The sequence below is a fragment of the Callorhinchus milii genome, unplaced genomic scaffold (assembly GCF_018977255.1).
Source record: "Callorhinchus milii isolate IMCB2004 unplaced genomic scaffold, IMCB_Cmil_1.0 Scaffold69, whole genome shotgun sequence".
In the NCBI taxonomy this organism is placed as follows: Eukaryota; Metazoa; Chordata; class Chondrichthyes; order Chimaeriformes; family Callorhinchidae; genus Callorhinchus; species Callorhinchus milii.
The window spans coordinates 23,433-32,715 of NW_024704810.1; positions in this window are offsets into that span (position 1 = coordinate 23,433).

Here is a 9,283-nt window from a genome sequence, read left to right on the forward strand (position 1 = left end):
TGTGCTGACTGGACTTAAAATGAAATTTAATGTTCATTCTTCTTTAACTTCAATACAATAAATTGTTTCGTTTCTTCAGTGACTCGCCAAGAACGCTCCCATACGTGGAAAGCGCTAACTAGGAATAGGAGCAGACCATCAGGTCCTTGAGTTTGTTCCAACGTTATATTACATTATGGCTGATTTATCTCTCAACACATATTCTAACCTTTTCTTCGTAACCCTTGATATTCTGAGCTAAAATAAATGTATCCGACTCAGTCTGGAAAATGTGAATAGAACCAACATTTCCAGAATCTTTGTGGAAGTTTTCCAGATTTCCTTAAATTTTTTATATTTTTTTCCTGCCAATTTCTTTGCTAACTGGACTGGCTCTAATGCACCCTTATTCTGCATTCCCCGAACCACCAGAAGAAACAGTTTCTCAACAGATAGTTTTTGTTTAAGCAATTTAAACGGAAATTGTTTGTTTTGATGTTTACTTACTTAATAATGCAGCATAGAAAGAATCGTACATGTGGCAGCGCTCCCCAGCAAACAAGACATTTTTAATTACCACTTTGATGATAACATGACTACAGTTAATAACAATAATAATAATAGTTGCATTTGATATAGCGCCGTATCACATCTTCGAGACGCCACTCAGTGCTTCATTCAATATGCAGTAAACGAATTGACTGCATAGTGTGAGGGGCAGTGATTGAGTGAGGTAGCGTGGCAGTGGCTATGTGGGGCAGTGATTGAGTGACGCAGCGTGGCAGTGGCTGTGTGGACGAAGCACGGCAGCAAATTGCATATATCGATGTCTCATTGGATGACCTGACCAATTTATTATTAACATGTGGAGTCCTGAAGCTCAGTGGTTAGAGCACTCGCTTTGCGAGCGAGAGACCTGGGTTCAGTTCCAGGCAGGTCAGGGCGAAACATTATAATTATCGGTGACTCATTGGATGAAGTGACCAAATTATTATTAACACTATTATTCAGATGGAATTATTGCCTCTGAATAATCGATACTCCAACCGATTAACATCCTGCTGCCTATTTACTGCTGGTAACCAGAGACTAGTGTGTGGAATAAGGAAAGTTGCGCATTGATTCGTTCTGCAGGTCATTGAACCAACGTCTATCGCTTGTGAGGCGAGTGCTGTAACCACTGAGCTACAGGACCCCACATGGCAGTTTTTGTAGGGCGGAACCGCTGATCTGTGCCTCTGTGGGGCTCAGTGCACAGTAATACCCCGCGGAGTCTGTAACTTTCACTTGCAATATATTTAATGGGACGGTTCTCTCCGCTTTAGACACATTCGTTGAGAAACGTTCTTCTGCAAAGTCCGCGCCGTTCTTGATCCTGTTGTTGGTGTCTGTGCTAAGGATATATTCTGGAGATTTGTTGGGAAAGTGACGGTACCAGAACAGATAGGTATTGTATTCGCTTGTAGCTGTATAATTGCACTGCAGGTAAACATCCTCCCCTTCAGTCACTGTCACAGTAGATTGGAGCTGTGTTACAGCGTCTCCTCCACAATGTCCTGGAAACGAGACCCATATCAGCGTTCAATACCATAACAATAATCATCATACAAATTATTGCTTTTCATACAGCGCCATACTACATCATTGCGTCTCCAAATGCTTCATAGAATATTCTGAGAATGTGTATTGTGTGGGCGACACGTGGCAGCAAATTGCGCACAGCATTTTCCTAATAAAAGTTCATGGAATGACTGATAGCATTATTATCACTGGTACCCGTTAAGAGATTATTAACACCGAAAACTGATCCGACGATCGACCAACGAACGGGTACCTACATATCTCGATGTAAAAAGTGGTGCGTGTGTGGAAGAAGGAAACTTGCCTGAGGTTTCGCTCTGTCCAAGCCGGGAACTAAACCCAAGTCAACACGTTTGCTGCAGGAATGCATGAGTCGTGTACCGTATTGGTTATGTAATGCAAAAATATATATTCATTGGATAATATGCACATGAAGCAGACTAATAGAGCGAGTTTGTCGCTTACCTGACAAGGTAATGATCACTGCTACCACATAGACATACATTGTCATATGTATTAATGTCACGGGACGTTGCGAGAGCGTTGATGGTGGAGTTGGAGAAAGTTGGCTGGGAGGCTGTAAGATACCGTGAGGAGAGCTAAACAGGAAATAACATACAGAAGTTGTCATATTCTGTGAGGGAGCAGGTCTGAATGTTATGTACAAACCTTGTGTCTCTGTCGTTGTGCGTCACCTTCTCTGCTCTGCCATCTCACTCATCCAATGGTTCTCTTCCATCAGTGACATGTCTTTGTTAAGCATTGTGTCTGAACCAAGTTACACCATATTCCAGTTCACGAAAACCATTCATCAGTTCCACATATATGCCATTTCGCGTGTAAATGTGCCTATGGAAACGATTTTTTTCTTTCCCCCTGGAGGAACGCATAGTGTTTGCTTAATTTAACAGATTACTGGGTGCTGACAGGCAAGAGACAAGACTTGGTGAGGTATATCTATTTTGGGCTACATTCTGGTGCATTAGTTCTCTTTTGTTGTTATGTTCAACCGCTGTCTGCTGGCAGGAAAAAGCGTTTTTTTCTAAAGAAACCGGTTCCCCCAGCTTGCAAAACGACTGCTTAATCCCATACACAACAAGACAGCACAGCCTGTTTACACCACTCTCCTTGTTAATACTGTATAACCACATCAGTTTGTTGAAAGCACCAAATTAAATACGTGAGCGGAAGTCATGACTTTCTGCTGAGTTTTTGTACGGGGTATGTGACTTCCTGTAACAGTGTGGGGTCCAGGGCACAGTAATACACAGCGCTGTCACCCACAACAGCCCCGAGTATCTGCAGCTTAATTACTTTATTCTTGTTGATCAGCTCAGCAGTGAAACGTTCAGGTAGATCAGGAGATTTGTTTACCGTTCCAGTGGTTAATATCCTGAGCGCGTATTGAAGAGCTCCGCCGGGGTTTTGCCTGTACCAGAAGACAGTATCCAATCTTGAAATATTGCAGTTTAGTGCCACGTCTTGCCCTTCAATTTCTGTTTTCTCGCGAGGATACTGTGATACAACATCTTGCCCGCTAACTTCTGCAAGAACAAGAGCAACACATTTTTCTGAGCAACTTATAATTTGCTTTTATCCACTTTATAGAGCACGTTACCGCACAGTACATCAGTCTCAAAGAAACCACAGAATATATTGCAAAGCGAATTGATTATATTTTTGGCGAAACTGAGCAGACAATTGAACACCGCAGTATTTCACCGATATTATTGTAAATTCATTCATACGATAATGGGTTATTGACCTCCGATAGCGATCGGGGAATCGACTATCAACATGTTTCCTACTTACTGCTGTGGAAACAGATTGGTGAGGTGTGAGCAAACGCATTGAAAGGTTTCATTGCCTGCAATCAAACTCGGGTTCTCTCGCTGGTGAGGCGACCTCTCTAAACATTATGCTTCGGAAATTTTATAATGTAAAAAAGCATGCACTGTGCATGTCCACACATACTTACTGGCTATGGTGAGGATGGCTATCAGTAACTGGCAGAGAGCTGTCATGTTGGCTGCTGAGGTGTGGACAGATAATGGGATCTCTTCCTTTGTATATCGCTGTGTTGCTGCTTCAGCGACAACTTGTGAGGCAGCGGCTGATCTGACGTGTTGAATGGTTTATTTTGTACAATTGTAGGCGTTTCCCACTAACCAGAGGAACTTGAACTTGATCTGATGGCGATTGGGAGCCAATGGGTCTGGGCTTGGATGGGAACATTGACAAACTTTTCATCCAATGTCATTTCCCTTACAATGTATTATGTGAACCGCTTTGCGATGTCTGTAAGATGTGATCAGTCACTACATCAAATGAAAACTTTATTTTTATTTAAAACTTTATTATTAAAGTGAATGCATTCGTTAAGTTGATGAATGGTTGAGACATGCAGCAGAGACTGAAGGGATAAAAGTTTACGTTCTGACATCAAGGCTGAGGTGACAACATTTCTCTGTTGATGTTACTTTCTCCTGTGAGGATCACGAAGTTGATCTGCCGCGGATTGAAGGCGAGAGGTTCTGGGCCAGGATGTGAGTAGTCGCGTTTCACCCACTCACAATTTTGTTTTAAACTATATTCTGTGAAGCGCTTTCAGACGCCTCCATGACGCAATATGGTTCCATATCAAATGGTCATTTTTATTTTCATTATTGATCTGAATGCATTCACTTGGTTGATTTTGAACCAAGCAGCCCAGCTTTAGAAAAAAGTTTATTTTCTATCATCGTGGCTGAGGTGAAAATCTGCCTCTGTTGCTGGTACTTGCTTTTATGCGTCTGAATGTTGTTGGTTTTGCACCCAGTTCGGCAGTTACATCTCACAGGCGATACGAGATAGTTCTTGAATTCTTAAATTAAATTAAACTAGGGCGGTTCTAATCTCTTTTTCAAACTAAACCAATATCAATGACCGTATTGTTCTTTACAAAAATTAACACATTTATTACAGCAGTGAGATCCACATAAAGGCCGCTGTTTATGTTGTAGAAATACAACACATATAACAAGTGACACAACTGATGCTTCTCGAGCAATATAAGTTTTGTGCTAATCATTTTTCAGACAAGATTTTTACACTTCAGCTGAAGCAGCAACAGTGTTTATGAGTGAACTATGTCAACTGTAACAAGAAGCACCTGTTATTGCTGCCAAGTATGTTGGCTGCAGAAAGGAATGTGACAAGTTATGTCAGTCGGAGCTCATGTTATATATCTTTCCAATGCGATATCTGCTGGCGGATTGCAGCTACAGCTTTTGTGCATTTGGAGACAGTTGATAGCAAACAGTTTTCGGCCCGTCATAATTTTCCCGTTATGAATTTCACTACGTAAATGCAAGTTAAGGTTTCTTATTTTTTACCCTTTTTTCAAAGAACAGGTGAAGACACTTCAACGTGCAGGTAATAATAATAATAATAATAATAATAATCCTTGCATTTGATATAGCGCTTTTCACGTCGGGAGGACGTCCCAAAGTGCTTCACTGAACATAATGTAAAGTGAATTGACTGTATATTTGTGGGCGAACGCGGCAGCCAATTGCGCACAGCAATGTCCCACAAACAGTCATGGATTGAAAATGACCAATTTATTATTGTTTTTGGTTTTGGAGGGATTATTATTAGGCTCTGTGTGGAGTAAGGAAACTTGCCCAAGGTTTCGCCCTCTGCCTGGAATTGAACTCAGGTCTCTCAATTGCAAAGCGAGTGCTCTAACCACTGAGCTACAGGTCTCCCCAGAATGCAAAATATATGAAGCTATTTCTGTGAAAATAACATGAACTTATTTAGCAATAATAATCGTTGCAATGATTACAGTGCCAAACCATATCTTCGAAAAGCCTCAAAGCGCTTTGCCGTGAATCGAACCGACGTATCTCGCTTTCTTGCTGATGGCGAGTGCTGTAACCACTGAGCTACAGGAATCCACATGGCAGTTTTTGTAGGGCGGAATCGCTGATCTGTGCCTCTGTGGGGCTCAGTGCACAGTAGTACGCCGCGGAGTCTGTAATTCTCACTTGGGATATATTTAACGGGACGGTTCTACGACTTTCATCCAGTTTCGTTGAGAAACGTTCTTTTGCAAAGTCTGCATGTTGCGGTTGGCCCCTGCCGTATGTCCAAAGGATATATTCTGGAGCTTTGTTAGGATAATGACGGTACCAGAACAGATTGGGAGTGTTGCTTGTAGTTGTGTAATTACACTGGAGACTAACATCCTCTCCTTCATTCACTGTTAAAGCAGATTCGAGCTGTGTCACCGAATCACCTCCACAATATCCTGGGAAACAGACACAATGCAACAACATTCAATACAATAATTATAATCACGTTGATAAAGCTTTCAATTCATATAGCGACTTACCACAGCGTGGAGATGTCCAAGCGCTTCATGTAATTCACATTAAGTGTATTTTCTGGGCAAAGCACCGCATCGTATGCGCACAGAAGTAACCGCTAACGAGTTCTGGATGGCGAGCACATATTATCAAAGGTAATTTTTTTAAGGGATTATCACACCACAAAAGGCATCTGCGGATCGACTTATAATCGGAAGCCCACGTACTGACAGGTCAACACCGGCGTGTGTGTGGAGTAAGGATACTTGCCGAAGGTTTTAACCTGTGCCGCCAGTCGACCGCTAAAGCCATGTCGCATATTGGTTATTGTATGCAATAAAACATAAGCATTGGATTTTATTTGCAGGGACCAGACTTGACGAGTGAGTTTATCGCTTACCTGATAAGGTAATGATCACTGCTGCCACATAGATACACATTGTCGTATGTGTTTAATGGCAAGTGGCGTTGAGAGAGAGTTGATGGTGCAATTGGAGAATGTTTCCTGGGAGGCTGTAAGACACCGTGAGGAGAGCCGGACAGGAAACAACATACAGAAGTTGGCATATACAGTGATGGAGCAGGTCTGAGGGTTATGTACAAACCTTGTGTCTCTGTCACTTTGCGTCATCCTCTCTGCTCTCCCGTCTCGTTCCTCCATTGGTTCTCTTCCATCACTGATGTATCTTAGTTCAGCTGAGTGTCTGACACCTGCAGCAAGTTATAACCATGTTTAAGTGAATCGAAAACACATACATGGGTTCCACAAATGTTTGCCATCTGTGGACTCCTGTAGCTCAATGCTTATTGCTCTTGCCACATAAGCGGGAGATGTTGCTTCAATTCACGGCAAGGCGAAATATTGGCCATCTTTCGTTACTTCCTAAACACATCTGTTTACCTTGCTGTAAATAATAACCAGGTTCTTAGTCGATTATCGGCTTCCTTTCTGCGGATAATATTCTCGTTTCTTATTCAAAATGCACAGTCATACTTAACACTACAAATTACAGTAAACTATATGAAGCGCAATGAGACACCGCAGAGACGACACAAGGCGCTGTTCCAAACGTTAAGGTTTGCTATGATACAGACAGTCAAAATAAGTTAGGACGAGGGATTCAGTGGACCTGAGTGTGTGCAGATGCCTCGATATAGAACTAATGTGTGTGTCTCTGCCCCATTTAATTGCAAGTGTCCTTCATGCCCCTTTCCGCTCTTGGCTTATGGGTTACAGCAGTTTGGGTACAAAACATAAATTTACTCGTCCAATTCACAGCTATGGTTGTGTAGTGTTTATTTAGCTGAATGCGGCTTTATATTTTCACATTTATTTTTCTACAATGTGTGTCTGGCACACGAGGAAAACCATCTCCCTGATTTTGAGTATCCACGTAAAAACTGTGCCTTATAATCATAAGCTTTCCTATTGATATTTCGTCCTATCACTTCTTCTGGACGACTCAAAGCGTATCACGTTAATAACTTAAACTGCAGTGACTGAGTTTATTACGGCCGAAATTGTTTGTATTGCGGATTGAACGCTTACGCCAATGTCGCACAACGGTGTCATACTGACAGTGATATGATCGATAACCGTTTTTTTTGATTTTTTTGAGGAATTGTCGCTCCAGGAAAAGCGATCCGCTAATCGACTAACTGCCAAGATCCTACTTATTGCGGGATATACAGAGTCGTGAGGAGTAAGGAAACTTTCCCAACGTTTTGTCCTGCAGGGAATCGAACCCATTTACTTCGCTTGCGAGGCGAATGCTCTGAACATTGAGCTGCGATAAACCCAACATGTTTTTGTAGAGGTCCCCCATAGACACGTAGCACTGTGCTGTCCGCACAGAAGTAAGTGGCGGTGTCTGTCAGTCGCACGTTTTTGATTGTTAGTGTGCAGTTTTTTTCTTTTGTATTGGTCAAAGCTCTTATCCTATCCTTCACATTTATTTCTCTCTTTCCCAAAACCAAGAAGCGAATGGAGCCGTTTCCATACTGTTTGTACCAATGAAAGGCTGGGTTGTACCCTGTGGTGTTGCACTCCATAGATACGTTTCCATTTTCATTCCCTCTCACGGCCTGAGGTGACTGTGAAACATCACTTTCAGCCAATATACCTGGAAAGATAGTATAAATGAACATACTCGCAAAGGAATTAAGATAGTGTCTGGCGCGATAAACTGTAACTTTTTAGCAGGTAAAAAGAATTTGTTTATCCAAATTCATGCACTACTTACACCAAAGCTTTATTGTTAAATTCAAAATAATATACGTTGTGCTGAAAATCTGCTTCATTTTTAACTCTGTTCGATCCACGTCAATATAACCTGATGAATTGCAACCAGAAATCATCTAAAGTCGGTACCTGGTGGATAAACGTTGGCTCACTTGAGACGTTGACTCTTATCCTCGCGTCATTACTCTGTCTCTGTTCATTGCTGGAGATGTATTGCGACTCCTCCTATCTTTTAAGTTCAGATTCCCTCCGCCTCGCAGTGGCAAACCACAGTCATGTGTGAAAGAGACACTGTAGAGGAAGCGAGTTACAAAGACTGAAGCAGATAAAGGTAAAAATAACAATAACCCATAAAGCGCCTTATCGCGTCATTGAGACGTCTCAAAGCGCTTCATGGAGTACACTGTAAAGTTAATTGACTGCATAAGTTGTGGGACAGTGCGGCAGATCATTACGCACATACGTCGCCCACAAATATTTGTGGCTTGAATGACTTATTTAGCCCTTTTTTAAGGAAATGTTACCACTGAAATCTATCAGCCATCTGAGTAGCAACCGGGTTACTATTTACTGCAATGTTAAGCCAAACCGTGTGGAGTAAGGATAAGTGCCAAAAAAATTTGCCCGAATAAGAATCGAACCAATCTCTCCTTCTTCCGAGGCGAGTGCTCTAACCACTGAGCTGTACGTCCAGATGTCCTGAGGAATGAGCCCAGATCCTGACAATAATAATAATTATTAGACAGAGCCTAACAATAATTCCTCCAAATCCAAAAACAATAATAAATTGGTCATTTGCAATCTCGCACTGTTTGTGAGACATTGCTGTGCGAAATTGGCTGCCGCGTTCGCCCACAGATATACAGCCAATTCACTTTACAGTGTGTTCTGTGAAGCGCTTTGGGACGTCCTCCCGACGTGAATAGCGCTAAATCAAATGCAAGGATTATTATTATTATTATAATAATGATGATTATATTTATGATTGCATTTGATAAAGCGCCTTATGGTGCCATTGGGATGACAGAAAGCGTTTCGCAGAATATTATGTGCTGCGTTATGTTGTACAGAGATTACTGGAGGCGAAGCGGGTCGTCTACTGGACACGAGTATTCATATTTTCAGGGAA